Source organism: Lactuca virosa, chromosome 6, assembly GCF_052849685.1.
Source record: "Lactuca virosa cultivar CGN04683 chromosome 6, Lactuca_virosa_CGN04683_v6, whole genome shotgun sequence".
NCBI classification, from domain to species: domain Eukaryota; kingdom Viridiplantae; phylum Streptophyta; class Magnoliopsida; order Asterales; family Asteraceae; genus Lactuca; species Lactuca virosa.
In genome coordinates, this window is record NC_136431.1 from 229,696,457 (window position 1) to 229,702,469 (window position 6,013).

At 31.1% G+C, this 6,013-nt stretch overlaps 1 long non-coding RNA gene across 3 annotated transcripts; it reads left to right on the forward strand.

The window, feature by feature from the left end:
- The first annotated feature begins 586 nt into the window (after nucleotides 1-586).
- Nucleotides 587-2,550, forward strand: LOC145122803 (uncharacterized). 3 transcript variants are annotated; one of them, XR_013714743.1, is made up of 5 exons: nucleotides 587-869; nucleotides 968-1,145; nucleotides 1,801-1,886; nucleotides 1,965-2,054; nucleotides 2,130-2,550. It is a non-coding gene; the product is annotated as an uncharacterized LOC145122803 (long non-coding RNA). The 3 variants fall into 3 exon arrangements; XR_013714742.1 differs by having other exon boundaries at nucleotides 1,965-2,038; XR_013714744.1 differs by having other exon boundaries at nucleotides 587-859; nucleotides 1,965-2,038.
- Nucleotides 2,551-6,013: the final 3,463 nt, after the last annotated feature.

Consider the following 6,013-nt stretch of genomic DNA (forward strand, 5'->3'; position numbering starts at 1 on the left):
TGGGGTTAAATCTCATGATATATATATATATATATATATATATATATATATATATATATATATATATATATATATATATATATATAATCTATTATCTATTATACCTTATAAAACATATTTGGTCAAACGCTGAAAATTAAGTCGTACAAGCCTTTAGTGCAATATTTACAATGAATTTATGCATTTCAGAATCTTATCTGTCAACAAAAATCAATAAGTCAAGATGAGAAAATGAGATCTACAAATTAAAAATTCAAACACGAAATTGAAGCCTTATCCCATATATGATCTACATAATAATCTATCTATTTTAATTTGAATTCGTCAAAATTGAACCGGTAATCCACAAATATCGTTAACTTTAGTTGACTTTTGAACCATTTGACTCCTATCTGTTCCCATATTTGTTAACAAAAATTTAATTTATCACTTTCAAAATTAGAAAAGTGATAATGTTTAATAATCTATCTAAAAAACCTATAAAATAAAAATATTATCCGTTAATATATGCTTTTCAAATCTTGACCCGTACCCTCTATATCTCCATTTTTATTGTTCATTTGCCTGGCACGCCCAATATCTCGGCTCTTCTCCATTTTAAGCTGAAATTAGACTATCTCATGTTTCCTTTATCCTATATAAATTGCAATGCACCACCGTACCTCTATCTACCTCCCTCTCTACATCAAAACCTTCAACTTCCACTACCCACCACCGTTAACCACCTGCTTCCATCATCACCACCACTACATTCTTTCTCTCTATCTCAAACGCTATTCATCTTTATCCTCTCGATTCATTAGTCTCGATATTAGATTGCATGGGTCATATAAATGACATTGTAGCCATGAGGCCTAGAGTAAGCATCAGTTAAGATAAAGATTCATTCAGTTTAGCCAGAAGTTTGTTTCATTTCTCTGATGCTTTATTTTCTTAATATCTATATGATGCTTTTGTTTTTTTTCAGATAGACATTGTGACACAGACAACCTACCTTTAATAGAACTGATGCCTCTCCTCATCTTCCTCTTCTCTCGTAGACACAACCACCACTCACAAATAATGCTTAAACCTTGAATTTCGATGAATATGTGGGCACCATTGGCGATCTGTATATGGAATGAAGAAAAAGGGTTTAAACTCAGGTACCTAAAGTTATTAATAATTGATGAAATGTCATCAACTCTACCGGTTCTTACATTTCACTTCCAAATTTATTAGGGTATTATAATACGTTGAAAAATCATTCTTATTTTAGAAAACCCATAAAACAAAAAGTGATTTTCAATTAGAATTCCAAAAGGGTAGATTTTTTTAATTGTTATAATCTAATGTGAAAAAATTGTAAATGGAATTCTAAGGTATATGTTGTTACTGAATAACTTTCTGAAATTTGTTTCTTTGTATATGTTGTACACACACAGATAGCATAGTTTGTGATGAAAATAATCATTGTGAAGTTACCCAAGGCCTTTGTTTTAACATCAAAGGGGATTTATTACATGAAAATGAAGATATATTTATTAAATTATGACAATTTTATTTGTAAATTTGTTTAATTTGATCATAACCAACCTCATACTAAAGAAAATGTAACTATAAGAATGAGATTCATCACAATAAAATTGGTCCAGAATTGCTATAATAGCTGAGAAGCAGGTACACAATCTCAGTCTCCCTTAAATGTATGTTGAGTTATTGTGGAAACATTAAGGCAGTTTTTATGTTCTTTTTCGGACAGTATCATAATATATTGATGTATATTCTCATTCCATTAACCATGCATGTTAAACTTTTCAGGTGTGTGAATAATGCCCAAATGTAAGTATGAAAGGCAAGGAAACTTCATTACTGTTGATATTGAGAAAGGCATGCAAGATGGGCAAGTAAGACATTAGTTTTGCTTAGATCAGTACATGTTGAAAATGAAAGTGATTATTTTTCCGTTTTTTTTTCTTTTGCAGGGGGTCTTCTTTATGAAGAAGTTAAACAAATCATAGATGGTGAACCGGGAGATCGGAATTAGTATTTGATTCTAGTAATTAGTATTTTATGTAATTAAAAAATAATTTTCTTTGGTTCATAAGTTTTATACAATTTTCCGGTTCTTATTAATTTATCTATACCAGGTGAAAGCTATTGTTGGATCCGAGGACCATTTTTCACCTTGATGAGCATCTTAATTGTGTAAGCTTGTATGAAGGTCAACAAGGTTAAGCATTTTATCGTTCGGTGATCTAACAACTTGGCATTTACTAGGAACAAACCTTCAATTATGATTCAAAAAAGGCATTTTTGGCTCAAAGGTGTACTTTCTTTTCTGATATATTTTATAGTTCTTGGACATTTAAGGATAGATGTTAAAAGTTAGATGGTCAAATTGAGATAGCTTGAAGAGCCGGTAACTTAAGAGCCCAAGTAAAGTTATTTTCACTTTCTTACTATGTTACTATATATGGTTTTTCGCTTTCATCCACATGGTTGGTACAAGAAATAAAGGAATGGTTTGATAACGATTGGTACAATAAAACTGTAAATTGATATTTTGGTACTCTTATGGATTTTGATGGCATTTGGAAAAATAAGATAAAAAGGTAATATGGTCTTTCTTTGATCATTGTCAAATGACATTGGGTTATTAAAGCTTGTATGAATTTTTGTGATTTTAGCATGTAGGGGAAAGAAGGAATGAAGGCTATAATTTGAAGTTTTGACTCAAAATTAGAAATCAAGAGCATGATGGTGTTTTTCTGGTTACTGTCAAATGTGACATAAATTGTCATTACTCTCGTTCATTTTTTTCCAGTTACAATATTGTACTTATTAAGGCATTGTACTTTGGAAATACCAACTAGATATAACATTTACTTTAATTTATGTGTTGTAATCTCAATAATTTGTGTTTTTATCTTTTTTAGTTAGTGGCATATTAAGATTGAGCTACTGGAAACATGATCCTTTTTTAACATCCTATTATCTTTAAATCATCTTTGTTATTCCTAGATATTTACTAAAGGGAGTTCAAGTTTGTAACCAAGTAAAGTATATTTTTGACTAATTTTGGTCTATTATTTACGCTTTTTCCTTATATTTAAGTTTGTAAGAAACTTATTATTTAGTTAATAAGTTGATAATTTTAAACATGTTATTTTTTTAATGTACTTGGTTTTGTCTTTTAAAAGTTCTATGTTGTAAATAAATTGTTTTTACAAACATCATGTTGCTTTGACATATTTCTTACCAATGTTGCAAATTTTGTTTCTCTATCTTAAACTAGAAATAATCCACACTAATAAACAATACAAATGGTTTATCCAATGAGCTAAAGGATTATATAAAATCGCTCTCAAAACACTTAACAATAATAGATAGTGACAAATTTAAGAAAGGGTCGTACAACATTAATATATGAAAAAGTACAATCAAAGATGGTATTTAAATTCGATGACAATAAAAATGTGTAAAAACATGTTGTGGTGGTGAAAATCATGGTTCCATTTTAAAAAAAGAACGAGACGATGGTTTATAAGATTTTTTATATAATTTTTCTAAATTTTGTATTGCCTCATATATATTAGCAAACTAATTTTTCTTGCTGATTGTGCGCTCATTGATTAATAAAAAATATGATTTAAAAAGAATATGATTCAAAAGGATATTACACTGCCACCGATAACCGCTTTCACTATATATATATATATATATATATATATATATATATATATATATATATATATATATATATATATATATGGAAAAGTTCAATAGAGAACCATAATTATTAGTTTTTCAAGAAACCAAATCTTTTTTTCAATATCTAGAGCTTATTCTTTATCGAAAAAAAATCTAAAAATATCTAAATTCATATATTAACATTGTGAATGTGAAAAATATTTTTCGGATTCACCGTGTTAATTCGGATTCACATTGTGAATTTTCAAAGATTCACATTGTGAATTTGACGTAAAAAAAAAATTGAATTTGATATCATTGGAAAAATGATAAAAAGTTATTAATTTCTGTATTTTTAGTTTTTTTTTTGATAAAAAATAAGTTCTAAAAGTTGAAAAAAAAGATTGGTTCCTTGGTTTCTTGGTTATTATGGTTCTCTATTGAACCTCACCCTATATATATATATATATATATATATATATATATATATATATATATATATATATATGGTTTTTATACAATATATATTAACATATGAGTTTATATAACTAGATTTTATGATGGTTTGGATCCATTGTCACAAATATATACATTTAACTAGTTTTTTTTTGTTATATTTCAACAAAAACTATGTATATGTAATAAACCTATAAATCTCGAGTGTTTAAAGAAATGAAAAAATGTTTGTTTAAACAAAAGGCGATTTCACATGTATTCTCCCCAAAGCATAAAAGCTTAAAAATATGGACCATAGAAACTCACCCTCGAAGCATATGACTTCTTGTTGAAGAGATGAGGTCGTTTTTGCGTGTTATTGACTTTTGATCGGGGCACTTTTGGAAAAAACGACACCCGTGGCTTTCTAGACTTCATGTAAGGAGCATGGAAAACTATTTTTCAGACTCAACGGACCACTGAAGTTACACTCGCTGGAGATCGACCCGCTTCCGGCCACGGTGGCGCGTGGCTAGCAGCGTTTACTTCCTTGGGCTGTTTTGCAACTGGAAAACGGGGATGAGGTCACCTGGGGTCAACTAGTTGGTGTAGGAATCGAAGAGGGGTGGCATGGACTATGAACGATGGGAGAATGGGGGAAGGAAACCAGTTTTCCAGTGGGAATTCTCTCGGCTGTTTGGCCTTCGACGATCAGGGGTGGCAGCGGAGCATGGGGGTGAATGGTGGGTGTTTGGTGGAATTGTGATCAATGGTGGGAGGCTGCAACAGTCGGAGGAGGGGTCGTCGGCACCTCTTCTACTTCGTCGAAACTACACACCGAGGGAGATAGATCGATATGTAGAGAGAGTGGCGATTGGAGAGAGAAGATATTTGATCTTTGAATGAATGAAATCATATTTTTTGAAGATTTTCTAGAATTCCATGCTCATACATGTACTTTCATGGTGGTGACATCATCATGATGTCATCACCCCTTTTCTTCGATTTTCGTGCCACTAATCCGACCCTAAGTCAGTTTTTGAACATGCACTTTAATTGTCTCGAAAGTGGTGATTCCTGAAATGCAAACGGAATTCAAATCTGATATACGGAACTAGGTGAAAACGATGTTCAAAGTTTGGTGTTTATAAAACTCCGTTTCGACAGTTTTTACGAATTCACCAAACCTTGGGTAAAAAATATACCAAAATTGAAATCAACAATAGACCCAATGTTGATTTTAAAAATGTAGTCGAAAACAACTTACGAAATGTGCCGCGATCCTAACGAAGTGATATAATGTTTGTTACAGGGAAAATCAGTTAAATATTGATTTTACAATCGTAAAAAGGGTATAACTTCCTCGTATGATCTCTGATTTTGACGTTCTTTATATCTCTGCAGCCGTGAGAACATAATATATCCAATTTGATCATAAATTACTCCTAAGTACACTTAATGCATAAATTTTTTTAGGGCATTAAACGGTACTTATTTTGTGAACTGTTTTCTATTCGTTAACGGTTGTCAACTTTTCGAGTAATATGGAGTAATCCGTTGCAATTATGAGTAACATATCTTCAGTTCCTCCCAAAAACGTAGAACACATACAATAGGTCCTATTACAAAGGAGTTTGTGGTGGTTTACCCAGCGAACTTTGACCTATTTTTACCACTTGTTACAAATGACTAGTGTCGAAACCGTAGATTTGACACGACGAGTGTCAGATCTAAGCAGATTTTGAAACAACCACTGAAACCCTAGATATTTAGAAAGAACAGAAATGAAAGCGGAAACAAGAGGAGCATAAGAGTAATTGTTAGGGTGCAAAGTCACTATTGGATGTCATGAGTGATTACTCCTTGCATGTGTGTAATGAGTTGTCTTTCCTTTATAAGGAAGTGA